The sequence below is a fragment of the Oncorhynchus tshawytscha genome, linkage group LG04 (genome assembly GCF_018296145.1).
Source record: "Oncorhynchus tshawytscha isolate Ot180627B linkage group LG04, Otsh_v2.0, whole genome shotgun sequence".
NCBI lineage: Eukaryota > Metazoa > Chordata > Actinopteri > Salmoniformes > Salmonidae > Oncorhynchus > Oncorhynchus tshawytscha.
Window position 1 is genome coordinate 61,426,285 of NC_056432.1, and position 14,364 is coordinate 61,440,648.

The window sequence follows — 14,364 nt, forward strand, 5'->3', positions numbered from 1 at the left end:
TAGGTGAACGTCCACAAACACAGAAACATAGCGTTCACTCAGATGAGCTCATTGAACTCTCTCTCATTGAGGGATTTCCTGTTCACGGTTACAACGTCTGTCAAATAATTGAGTAGGATAGGTCCGTTTATGTGTTAAAACAGAAACAAGGTGAATGTTAACAAGGCCACTCTAATGTATTGTCTATAAGACATCCTATCCCTGGAGGAGAGCCAGTATGACCTGGTGCCTACTGACCCAGCATGGGGAGCAGGTCTTTTTGTGGCTCACTATCTTCAGCTACCTCTAGTCTACATTGTACGGTGGGTAAACAGTGGAGAGGGACATTTAACTACTGCACCATCACCAATGTCGTACATTCCAATGACTTTATCAGGGCACTCAGACAAAATGACTTTCACAGAGAGTAAAGAATATGCTTTTATATTTGCTATTTACTGTTCATGACAGGTTGACTCTCCGGCCACATTACCAGGCTGTTTGTGATGAGTTTTTCCCAACTAGGTGTGGACTTCTATAAGTTATTACAAGGGGCTGATCTATGGCTCATGAGAGTTGACTTTGTGGTCGACTTTAAGTTTAAGCTCCCTCCCACCTTGTCCATCATCCATTTCGTATGATATGTTACGAATTACAATTCGTATGATAAGTTACAAATTGTAAATCGTCCAATATATTACAACTTTGTCAAATGTATGATATGTTACGAATTCAAAATTGTTGTTTCTCCCGTCTCCACAGAGGAACTCTAGAGCTCTGTCAGAGTGACCATCGGGTTCTTGGTCACCTCCCTGACCCAGGGCCTTCTCCCCCGATTGCTCAGTTTGGACAGGACACCAGCTCTAGGAAAAGTCTTGGTGGTTCCAAACTTCGTCCATTTAAGAATGATGGAGGCCACTGTGTTCTTGGGGACCATCAATGCTGCAAAAAAAATGTGGTACCCTTCCCCAGATCTGTGCCGCAACGCAATCCTGTCTCTGCGCTTTACAGACAATTCCTTCGACCTCATGGCTTGGTTTTTGCTCTGAGGGACCTTTTGTTGGCAGTTGTGTGCCTTTCCAAATCACGTACAATCAATTGAATTTACCACAGGTGTCACGCCCTGACCTGAGTATTCTTTATATTTTTGGTTAGGTCAGGGTGTGATATGGGTGATTATATGTTTTTCTTGTCTAGGGGTTTTGTATGTTTATGGGGTTGGCACCAGTTTAGGGTTTTTTGTATGTCTATGGTTGCCTAGATTGGTACTCAATTAGAGGCAGCTGTTTATAGTTGTCTCTGATTGGGAACCATATTTAGGCGGCCATATGCTTTGGGTATTTTGTGGGTGATTGTTTCCTGTGTCAGTGTTTATGCCACATGGGACTGTTTCGTTTCCATTCACTTTGTTATTTTGTATTTCTGTCGTGTTCAGTTTTGTGCTATTAAAACATGGACACTTACCACGCTGCGTATTGGTCCGATCCTTGCTACTCCTCTTCAGACGAAGAGGACGATATCCGTTACAACAGGTGGACTCCAATCAACTTGTAGAAACATCTCTAGGATGAAGAATGGAAATAGGATGCACCTGAGCTCAATTTCGAGTCTCACAGCAAATGGTATGAATACTTATGTGAATGAGGTATTTCTGTTTTTTATTGTTAATAAATTAGCAAACATTTCTAAAAAACCTGTTTTCACATTATGTTGTATTTTGTGTAGATCGCTGAGGACATGTTTTTATTTAATACATTTTAGAACAAGGCTGTAAAGTATCAAACTGTAGAAAAAGTCAAGGGGTGTGAATACTTTCAGAAGGCACTGTATACAGTGTATTCATACCCCTTGGATTACTTCACATTTTATTGTCTTACAAAGTGGGAATGAAATGGATTTAATTGTATTTGTCAACAATCTACACAAAATATTCCGTAATGTCAGAGTGGAAGAAAAAAATCTTAATTTATTTCAAAATGAATACAAATGTAATAACTAAAATATAGTTGTTACATAAGTATTCAGCTCCCTGAGTTAATACATGTTAGAAACATCTGAGTCTTCTTGGGTAAGTCTCTGAGCTTTGTACTCCTGGATTGTGCAATATTTATTATTTTCAAAATTCTTCAAGCTCTTAAAAGATGTTGGGCATTTTCAAAACATGCCATGGATTTTCAAGCAGATTTAAGCCAAAACTGTATTCAAAACTGCCATTCAGGAACATTCACTGTCTTCTTGGTAAGCAATTCCAGTGTAGATTTGGCCTTGTGTTGAAGATTACTGTCCTGCTGAAAGGGGAATTCCTCTCCCAGTCTCTGTTGTAAAGCAAACTGAAGCAGGTTTTCCTCTGGTATTTTGCGTGTGCTTAGCTCCATCATGTTTCTTTTATACTGAAAAACTCCCCAGTATTTGCTGATGTCAAGTATACCCATGCTATGGTGTGTTTGAAAATAAGGAGGCAATTACTTTGTTGTGTTGGAATTTCCCCAAACATTATGCTATGCATTTAGGCCAAAAAGTGTTTTCCTTTGCTGTGTTTTTTTTGCAGTATTACTTTAGTGCCCTGCTGTATACAAGATGCATGTTTTAGAATATTTTATATTCTGTATATTTGTATTCTTTCTTCCACTCTGTCATTTAGGTCATTATTGTGAGTCACTGCAGTGTTGTTGATCCATCCTCAGTTCTCCTATCACAGCCAATGAATTTTTGTTTTTATTTATTTTATTTTAGCATTTTCCAATTAAGAACATTCAAAACAAACGTGAAAAGATATTAGACAACGACAGGACAAAGTGACAGTAACAGACGAGCGTAACAAAAATAATAATTATAATTATATATACAAACATACAATAAGAAAAAAATAATAACGAGACATTGGATCACCTGCCGTAGGCTACATATTATACATTACATGTGAAACATTATGTGAGGATTATATATAGATTCAATCAATGAGATGTGGGGGGAGATTCTCCATATAGTCAATAAAAGGTTGCCAAATTCTGTAAAATGTCTTTAACTTATTCCTCAAGCAGTAAGTGATTTTCTCCAAAGGGATACAATTATTAACTTCCGATAGCCACAGTGCAACTGGCAGGGAGGAATCCAATTTCCATTTCAAGGCAATACATTTCTTGGCAATCGCTAGCAATATTTCTGTTAGCTTTATAGTATGGATTTGCATAAGATTGGTGTTAGTAAAATTACCCAGTAGACAGACCTCCGGATCTAAAGGGAATGCAACCCCGTGAATTGAGGATATGGTATCACATACCCCCTGCCAGAAACGGTGTAGTTTTGAACACTGCCAAGTGGAATGGAGGAATGTTCCTTCATCTGAGCCACATCTAAAACATAGGGAGGAGATATCTGGGTTGAACTTGTGCAGTCTAGATGGGGTGATATAGAGCTGATGGAGGAAATTAAACTGGATCAGTCTGTATCTGGAGTTCAATGTGGATGTAACACCATCCCTGCATAGGTCACTCCATAGATCCTCATCAAGATCAATACCCAGATATTTTCCCCATCTAAGTCGGGGTTTATCTAGCCCAGGCAGTGTTAGTCCTGACATAAGAGCATCGTATACACGGGAAATGGTCTTGAAAAGTGGTTGGTCTGCGTGGCAGAGTTGTTCAATCGGTGACATCTTAGGTAGGTTCCATTGTCCCTTGAGAGTCACCCTAATAAAGTTTCGTAGTTGTAGGTAGCTAAAGAAGTCCCTGTTAGGCAAGTGGTATTTCTGTTTCAGCTGATCAAAAGACATAAGAACTCCCTCCTCGTAACAATGTTCCAGAAGAGTGATCCCCTTATCAGACCATGGTCTAAAGTTACTATTCTGGAAAACATAGGGATCAATCTATTGTTCCATAAAGGGGTTTTAGGGGAAAGGAATCCCTCTCGTCCGAACAGCTCATGCAGTTTGCACCATGCCAGGACAGAATGTATGATTAAAGGGTTGTCTGTGATGGTTTTTACAGATTTTCTGTCCCATTTGTAAAACAATTCTGCCCCAGTGTCATCATTTACCTCAAGCTTTTCAATGTTCAACCATGAAGGAGAGAGACCATTGTCAAACCTCTGAGCCAGAAACCTAGACTGTGCAGCCCAGTAGTACATTCTAAAATTGGGGAGGTTTAAGCCCCCTTGACTGTAATCAAGGGTCAGTTTATCCAGGCCAACCCTAGGGGTTTTGCCGTGCCAGATAAACTGTCTGGTCAGCTTGTCGAGAGAGGAAAAAAATGCTGCGGGAACAGGGATAGGGAGAGATTGAAACAGATATAGAAATCTGGGCAGGACATTCATTTTAATTACGTTGATTCTACCCAGTAGAGTGAGAGGTAAGTCCATCCATTTACAAAGGTCAACCTCCACCTTTTGCAACAAACTGACCAGATTGAGTTTATAGAGGTTGTTCAGATTACCATCCACCATTATGCCCAAATATGTGAAGCCTATAGGCGACCATCTAAAAGGAAACTTGTGCTTGATGATATGATGGTCAAAGACAGACAACGGTAAGATTTCGCTTTTATCAAAATTGACCTTATATCCAGAGAAAAACTATAACACTGTAGTAGAATCTGCAAGTGAGAGAGGGAGTGTTCTGGGTTTGTTAGAAATAAGATAAGGTCATCCACAAAGAGTGATAATTTATGGGTATGGGGGCCCACCTCAAAGCCATGTATGTCAAGGCACGTTCTAATAGCCTCAGCCAACGGTTCGATGGCGAGGGCAAAGAAGTGGGGGCTAATTGGGCAACCTTGTCTGTTCTCCCTATAAAGAGGGAAAGAGGAGGAAGTAATCCCATTGGTAGCAATCCTAGCTTTAGGAGATTTGTAGAGTGATTTTCAAATTTACAAACACGGTACCTAAACCAAACTTTTCCAAGACGCGAAAGAGGTATGACCATTCAACCCTATCAAAGGCCTTTTCAGCGTCGAGGGAGACTGCGACACCAGGTATTTTGTTTTTGTTAGCAAGGTGAATTATATCAAAGAACCTTCTGAGATTATTGGAGGACAATCTATTAATTATGAAGCCAGTCTGATCTGGGTTGACCAACAGGGGAAGACATGACTCCAGTCTCTTAGATAGCATCTTGGTGACCAGTTTACAATCTGTGTTAAGGAGAGAGATTGGTCTATAGGAGGCGCACTTTAGCGGGTTTTTCCCTTTCTTGTGGATTACAGTAATCACTGCTTGAGAGAAGGACTCTGGAAAGCAGTTGTCTTCTCTGGCTTTTTTAAGTACCTCCATAAGGTAGGGGACCAACAGCTCCCTAAATTCTTTATAGAACTCTGGAGGGAAGCCATCCTCCCCAGGAGATTTATTAGAAGGTAAGGATTTAATGGCCTCCAACAATTCAGGAACTGAGAAGTGTTCACTCAGGCGCTCGCTGTCTTCCCCTGACAGGCATGGGAGGTTGAGAGAGGAGAGAAAGGAGTCGATCTCTGATAGATCGTCGCTTGATTGGGAAGTGTAGAGGTCTTCATAGTATTTCTTAAAAGTATTATTAATTTCAGTAGGGTTGAAAGATATCTCATTAGTAAGAGTTTCTATGGCATTAATTGTCCTCTTACTTTCCTCTGCTTTCAGTTGCCATGCCAATACTTTGTGAGCTTTCTCTCCAAGCTCGTAATAACGCTGTTTTGATTTAGTGATGGCCCTCTCAGCTTGATATGTGTTCAGAATATTATATTTAAGTTTTTTATTTACCAAAAGCCTGGGGTTTCGGAGCTGATGTTCTGTGGGCGTGTTCAATTTCCAGCGGCTTGGTGAAGTGGATTATGCCTAGGACCTCCGGGATCCATTGAGTGAAGAAACGGACCGGGTCACGGCCCTCGCTGTCCTCTTTCAATCCCACCACACGGATATTACTAGGTCTACTCTGGTTCTCCATCTGATCTACCTTGTTTTTGAGGTAGGCATTGTCCTTTTGCAGTTGTATCAAGACCTGGTCATGTCTAGCGATGGTATCTTCAACTGTGCTAATGCGCAACTCTGCCTCAGTCGTTCTCAAAAGGAGATCATTCATGGAGGATTTCAGGTCGTCAATGGAAGAATGGAGTTCAGATGATTTCTTATCAATTTTCATAGAAAGACCTCTGTTACCATCCTGAATTTCCCGGAGGAGAGTAGCCAGCATGTCGGCAGGCTCGCAAGAGGCTGAGTTATGAGGGCTAATGCTAATCTTGCTAGCTGTAGCGTTATTGTTATCTTGGGAATCAACAACGTTTTGGTCGTCCTTCTTGCCTCTCGGTCGGAGGTCCATGGCTCTTTGGGAAGGTAAGTACTTGACAATTTATCAGCCGATGTTAGAATATTGTTTCAACGTTGTTATTTAGGTAAAAGTAGAATAACTTTGAAGAACTCGGTTTGTCAACATCTGCTCAGCTCCGCGGCATCACATGCTCGTCAATGAACTTTTAGCTGTTTTAAAATCACCAATGGTAACACCATGGTAACATCCCTGAGCAGTTTCATTCCTGTCCTGCAGCTCAGTTCAGAAGGATGACTGTATCTTTGATGTGTTTGGATGTTTTAATACATCATCCACAGCATAATTATTAACTTGACCATGCTTAAAGAGATATCCAATCTCTGATGTGTTATTGTTACCCATCTACCAATCACTGTCGTTCTTTATGAGGCTTTTGAAAAGCTCCCTAGTCTTTGTAGTTGAATATGTGCTTGAAATGTAATACTTGACTGAGGGACCTTACAGGTGTTGTATGTATGGGGACAGAGGAAGGGTCATTCAAAAATCATGTCAACCCCTATCCATGTAACTTATTATGTGATTTGTTAACTTCATTGGGATAGGGAGCACTATTTTCACGTTTGGATGAAAAGCGTGCCCAAAGTAAACTGCCTGCTACTCAGGCCCAGAAGCTAGGATATGCATATAATTGGTAGATTTGGATAGAAAACACTCTAAAGTTTCTAAAACTGTTACAATCATGTCTGTGAGTATAACATAACTTATTTGGCAGGCGAAACCCAGAGGACAAACCATCCAGGAATTTTTGTTGTTGTTGAGTTCACTGTGTTTTAATTTGGTTTCTATGGGAATCTAGATTTCTGAGGCATCTGGTTGCAGTTCATATGGCTTCCACTCGATGTCAACAGTCTATATAAATTGGTTGATGTTTTTCTTTTGAGTAATAAAGAAGTAACCCTTTCCTTTCTGAGTGTCGAGCCAAGTGGACTGTTTTGTTTGGGGCGCGCGACCTGAAGCTATTGAACACAGTATATTCCGTCTTAAATTTGATTGATTATTTACATTTTAAAATACCTAAAGTTGGATTAGGAAAGTTGTTTGAAATGTTTGGACCAAGTTTACTGATAATTTATTCGATCATTTGTAGTCATGTTGGGCAAGTTGGAACCTGTGTTTTTCTGAATCAAACGCGCCAAATAAATTGACATTTTGGGGATATAATGACAGAATTTATCGAACAAAAGGACCATTTCTGATGTTTATGGAACATTTATGAGTGCCAACAGAAGAAGATCTTCAAAGGTAAGGCATGAATTATATTGTTATTTCTGAGTTTTGTGTCGCGCCTGGCGGGTTGAAATATGATTGTCATGTGTTTGTATGATGGGGTGTTGTCCTCAGATAATCGCATGGTTTGCTTTCGCTCTAAAGCCTTTTTGAAATCTGACAGGTGGCTGGATTAACAAAAAGTTTAGCTTTATTTTGGTGTATTGCACTTGTGATTTTATGAAGGTTAAATATTTCTAATTTAATTTGAATTTGGTGCTCTGCCATTTCACCGGATGTTGTCAAATCGATCCCGCTAACGGGATTTGATCCCTTTCAGACACATTTTACTGAACTAATTTATGCAACAACTATTTTAGTTATGCTTTTTTTATAATTATTTATTTGTATTCGACTTTGACATTACATAGTATTTTGTGTAGATTGCTGACAAAAAAAATGGCATTTACATCAATGTTAATCCCACTTTAACACAGTAAAATGTGAAGAAATCCAAGGGGTCTAAATACTTTTTCAAGGCACTGTATATATATTTTTAGGCAGGGACATCACTAGAGATTCATGGATAGGGGGGCTACGCCTCTTTTAGGGGGGTCTGGGCATACTCCCCAAGGATTTCTTTTTAGACACTGATCAAATATGACTTACTTAAATTCTATCCAAATAAAGAAATTAAAGTCCACTCTGTCCCCATCCAACACCAACAAAAGGCAAAAATGGCAGTACTATGTAATGGCTGTACCATGTAGCCAAAATACTTTTGGGGATTTTATTTTGTGTGAGTGAGTGAGAGAGAGGAGGAGACCTGCAGGTCATATTATAACATTAGAAAAACATCTTTATTTAAGTTTCACCCTTTTGTTAATTGTTGCTCAAAATTTACCCAATAATTCAGACACATGTACCTCTTATTTTTAAAGGTTGCAAATCGGTCAATGACATTCTGACCCATTATCTTACGCAACCAGGAGTGCAGCCGGCGCATTGCACTAAAGGACCTTTCACAGGAACAGCTGCTCACAGGAATTGTGAGGGCAACCTGAATGATTTCCTTCAGAGAAGGAAACATATCACCATACAAGAGGTTATGCACAGCAAGCATATCTTTGGGAGGACGTCCAGCCTCTCTTTTCCAGGCAAGAAAGTTTCTGGCCAGCAACATCTCTTCTGTTTTAACATCAATACCGTGGTGCTTGGCAAACTCAGTTAAGCATGATGTACCTAGGATGTTTTTTGAGTTGGGGCTGCATGTCTGTATGCCTTTGAGCAGACCTGCATCTACAGTTGAGAATCACTGGTCAAGCTCACACACCATCATGTCTAAGCAGGGGAGCAACAACTCTGTTTTCATTGTTTGGGAACATGTCAATTCTGTGCCTAAACCCAAGGAGGTCTCCACCACAAAATCTCCCATTTCCCTTTGTTTGCGCTTTCTTGCTGCATCTGCCTCTGGAATATTATGAATTTCACTGAGTGTTCTGTGCCAAATGCATCTGTGCGTTTGATGATCAGTGCGTTTGACGATCAGTGTTTCACATACAGCTTGTTTGCAGAAATAAGCTTCTGCCAGGTCTACAGTCTCTTTCTGGAGGAACTTAGGAAGTCCCTCAGTTATTGAAAGAGGAGACTGAAACATCAGTAGCAAATACACGGTGGAGAACTGATGAAGCTTTGCTCTCAGACCAACAGACATGGGGGATCCAATGGAAGATAGACAATCAAAAATAGCAGTTAAAGTGTCCAGGACTGCATTTATGGACCGCAGCTTGCATACCCAGCGAGTGTTTGAGAGCTGTACAAGTTCAGCTGATGCTATTCCAAGTTTGGACTGAGGTTCTTTGAACTTGTGGGGGTTAACTAGGTACTAATACACATTCTCCAAGAAACTGAAAAACTCAGCAGCCTCCGGAATAGCCCTGCAAGAATGACACAACACCGAATTAAGCTCATGAGCATAGCAATGTACATAAATTGCCTCCAGATACAGGACTCTGAAATGTGCTTGCACACCTCCTTTGGACCCACTCATGACTAGACGTCGACCGATTACGTCGACCGATCAACGCCGATACTGATACCGATTTATTGGGGGACCAAAAAAAGCCGATGCTGATTAATCGGCCGATTTTTGTTTATTTATTTGTAATAATGACAATTACAACAATATTGAATGAACACTTATTTTAACTTAATATAATACATCAATAAAATCAATTTAGCCTCAAATAAATAATGAAACATGTTCAATTTGGTTTAAATAATGTAAAAACAAAGTGTTGGAGAAGAAAGTGAAAGTGCAATATGTGCCATGTAAGAAAGCTAACATTTAAGTTCCTTGCTCAGAACATGAGAACATATGAAAGCTGGTGGTTCCTTTTAACATGAGTCTTCAATATTCCCAGGTAAGAAGTTTTAGGTTGTAGTTATTATAGGAATTATAGGACTATTTCTCTCTATACCATTTGTATTTCATATACCTTTGACTATTGGATGTTCTTATAGGCACTTTAGTATTGCCAGTGTAACAGTATAGCTTCCGCTCGAACCAGGAACACATCGATAACAGCCATCCTCGAAGCAGCGTTACCCATTGAGAGCAAGGGGAATAACTACTCCAAGTCTCAAAGCGAGTGACGTTTGAAACGCTTTTAGCGCGCACCCCGTTAACTAGCTAGCCATTTCACATCGGTTACACCAGCCTAATCTCGGGAGTTGATGTGCTTGAAGTCATAAACAGCGCAATGCTTGAAGCACAACGAAGAGCTGCTGGCAAAACGCACGAAAGTGCTGTTTGAATGAATGAATGCTTACGAGCCTGCTTGTGCCTACCATCGCTCAGTCAGACTGCTCGATCAAATCATACTTAATAATAACATAATAACACACAGAAATACGAGCCTTAGGTCATTAATATGGCCGAATCCGGAAACTATCATCTCGAAAACAAGATGTTTATTCTTTCAATGAAATACGGAACCGTTCTGTATTTTATCTAACGGGTGGCATCCATAAGTCTAAATATTCCTGTTACATTGCACAACCTTCAATGTTATGTCATAATTACATAAAATTCTGGCAAATTAGGCGGCCCAAACTGTTGCATATACCCTGACTCTGCGTGCAATGAACACAAGAGAAGTGACACAGTGTCTCCTGACCCCTCCTGTCTCAGCCTCCAGTATTTATGCTGCAGTAGTTTATGTGTCGGGGGGCTAGGGTCAGTTTGTTATATCTGGAGTACTTCTCCTGTCCTATTCGGTGTCCTGTGTGAATCTAAGTGTGCGTTCTCTAATTCTCTCCTTCTCTCTCGGAGGAGGACCTGAGCCCTAGGACCATGCCCCAGGATTACCTGACATGATGACTCCTTGCTGTCCCCAGTCCACCTGGCCGTGCTGCTGCTCCAGTTTCAACTGTTCTGCCTTCTTATTATTCGAACATGCTGATCATTTATGAACATTTGAACATCTTGGCCATGTTCTGTTATAATCTCCACCCGGCACAGCCAGAAGAGGACTGGCCACCCCACATAGCCTGGTTCCTCTCTAGGTTTCTTCCTAGGTTTTGGCCTTTCTAGGGAGTTTTTCCTAGCCACCGTGCTTCTACACCTGCATTGCTTGCTGTTTGGGGTTTTAGGCTGGGTTTCTGTACAGCACTTTGAGATATCAGCTGATGTACGAAGGGCTATATAAATAAATTTGATTTGATTTGACACAATTTCACCTGGTTAATATTGCCTGCTAACCTGGATTTCTTTTAGCTAAATATGCAGATTTAAAAATATATACTTCTGTGTACTGATTTTAAGAAAGGCATTGATGTTTATGGTTAGGTACACATTGGAGCAAGGACAGTCCTTTTTCGCGAATACGCACCGCATCGATTATATGCAACGCAGGACACTCTAGACAAACTAGTAATATCATCAACCATGTGTAGTTAACTAGTGATTATGATTGATTGTTTTTTACAAGATAAGTTTAATGCTAGCTACCAACTTACCTTGGCTTGCTGCATTCGCGTAACAGGCAGGCTCCTCGTGGAGTGCAATGAGAGGCAGGTGGTTAGAGCGTTGGACTAGTTAACTGTAACGTTGCAAGATTGAATCCTAGAGCTGACAAGGTAAAAATCTGTCGTTCTGCCCCTGAACAAAGCAGTTAACCCACTGTTCCTAGGCCGCCATTGAAAATAAGAATGTGTTCTTAACTGACTTGCCTAGTTAAATAAAGATTAAATAAAAGGTGTAAAAAAAAAAATTAAAAAAAGAAAAACGGCCAAATCGGTGTCCAAAAATACCGATTTCCGATTGTTATGAAAACTTAAAATCAGCCCTAGTTAATTAGCCATTCCGATTAATCGGTCAACCTCTACTCATGACAACTGTACAACTCTACTCCTCTCATATGGAGCTGCCGTTGCAACTCATTAGCTATCATTTGGACATCAAATGACTTGATTTCTGCTAGTGCTAGTAAAGGCTCATAAACTGCCCCTCTGTCAAATACCTAACACACAGAGCCAACTGTTCAGACTGCCCATCCCTGGCCTCATCTGCCATAATGGCATACATTCTAGACTTTGTAATCTCTTGAGCACAGCATTCGATCATGTCATTCTGAGATTCTGGACAGAGATACATTGCATTTGATGGAGTATTGTACCTTTGCAGGAAAGGGTCAAACTCCTTCAAAAGCTCAATTTATTCAAGAAATGTCCCTCTATTTGTGCTTTCACTATATTCATCATTGGCACGGAAAGAGAGTCCCTGTCTTCCTAACATTGAGGTGACCACAACAATTCTCCTCAGATACTCCCTTCTCTCTGCAATATCACTAGCATGGGCAGATGTTAAAATCTGAGCAATTTTCCCATGATTGCTAGTTGCCTGGTAGCTTTGACATGCCACAACACTGTCTCTGTGTGTTTGTGCCATCTCATGTTTACCGAAGATAAACTGCGCCTTTTCTCCAATTTTTGCATTCATTACTGACAAAATAATCAAATTTGATGTTTTTTGCCAAAAACACTACATGGAAAGCAGAAATCTGTGTTTTTGTGGACAGAGTACTCTACCTAATTGTATTTCTCAAACCAGCAGTGCTGAAATGTCCTTTTCTGCGTACCAAAACTTTCATGTGGGTAGCTATTCAGCCCAGTATCTTTGTCACCTAAATCGCTCTCATTTCTGGAAGGAGTTACTGCAGCAGCTTGATCACTTTCTTTCTCTGGATCTGTTTGTTGTCCCTCCCTGTCTGAATCTGGTTGTTGTCCCTCCCTGTCTGGATCTGGTTGTTGTCCCTCCCTGTCTGAATCTGGTTGTTGTCCCTCCCTGTCTGGATCTGGTTGTTGTCCCTCCCTGTCTGGATCTGGTTGTTGTCCCTCCCTGTCTGGATCTGGTTGTTGTCCCTCCCTGTCTGGATCTGGTTGTTGTCCCTCCCTCTCTGGATCTGGTTGTTGTCCCTCCCTCTCTGGATCTGTTTGTTGTCCCTCCCTCTCTGGATCTGTTTGTTGTCCCTCTCTCTCTCTCTGGATCTGGTTGTTGTCCCTCTCTCTCTCTCTGGATCTGGTTGTTGTCCCTCTCTCTCTCTCTGGATCTGGTTGTTGTCCCTCCCTCTCTGGATCTGGTTGTTGTCCCTCCCTCTCTGGATCTGTTTGTTGTCCCTCCCTCTCTGGATCTGTTTGTTGTCCCTCCCTCTCTGGATCTGTTTGTTGTCCCTCCCTCTCTGGATCTGTTTGTTGTCCCTCCCTCTCTGGATCTGTTTCTTGTTCCTCTTTCTCTGGGCATGCTTGCTCTCTCTCACTTATACAGCTCGCATGTTGATCCCTGCCTTGCATAGAAGCCTCTCTTTCTGCATGACCCTTTAAAATATCATGAACATCATTCAGTTATGCCTAACAAAAGTAAGACATATGCTGTCATATGCTGTATAAATGTAACTGAAAGCTTAAACATCTACTCGCTTATTTTATCACTAACCTTCATCAGACATGCTTCCTCAGCCCCGTCAGCCTCCAGATTATTTTCCTCATTCGTGTCTGCTGTGTTTTGACATGCATTGTTATTAAACTCATATTTACTATAACTCCAGGCTCAATATGTGATTAATCAGTTGAAGTTGTCATTTGTTTGAACTGGTAAAATCTTCCTTTCTCCCTGAATTGGCCTTCGGCATAGCTGCTGGCCCTGCCTCTCTTGAAGAATTTCCGTATATCCATGTAACTTTAGTCCTTAGCTAGCCTATAGTTTAGAAATTAAGGATAATACAATGACATTGTGATCAACACAATGTCACATTTTCTACACATGACCAACTGAATTGAGTATGATTGAGTATTGAGTATGACAATATATGTACATGATGTTACTTAATCTGTCTCATTTATAGCATGGCACAGATAGCAAAACTACATTAAATACAACGTTAATTAGATATCATATTAGATACCACATAATTTATGTCGAATTTAAAAGACACCGTTAACGTTACTGTCTGTTACACTGTAATCTACAGACAGCCTAACATAAAAACGTATTGGTTAACAAAGCCTTTATTATGACCAAAGTCTATAGTGGTCTAGCGACGTCCCTGTTTTGTATCTACCCACTGTTTACATGAATCGTGCAAAGTTGCCTGTTTTAGTCATGTCTTTGGTCACGTTTGAGTGGGTCAAACAAAAACACTCCAATGATGGTTGATAATAGAGCCTCACACAATGGAGGAGATGGCTGCAGGATGAGATTGGTGAAGAGCAACTGCAGAAACTTGCAGTCAAAACGTGTTATCCCTGTAACGCAACAAGGCGGTGACCGACTTGACAAAAGTGATCTGCTCGAACGCGTCCATTCTGTATTATGACAAGTGACCTTTTCT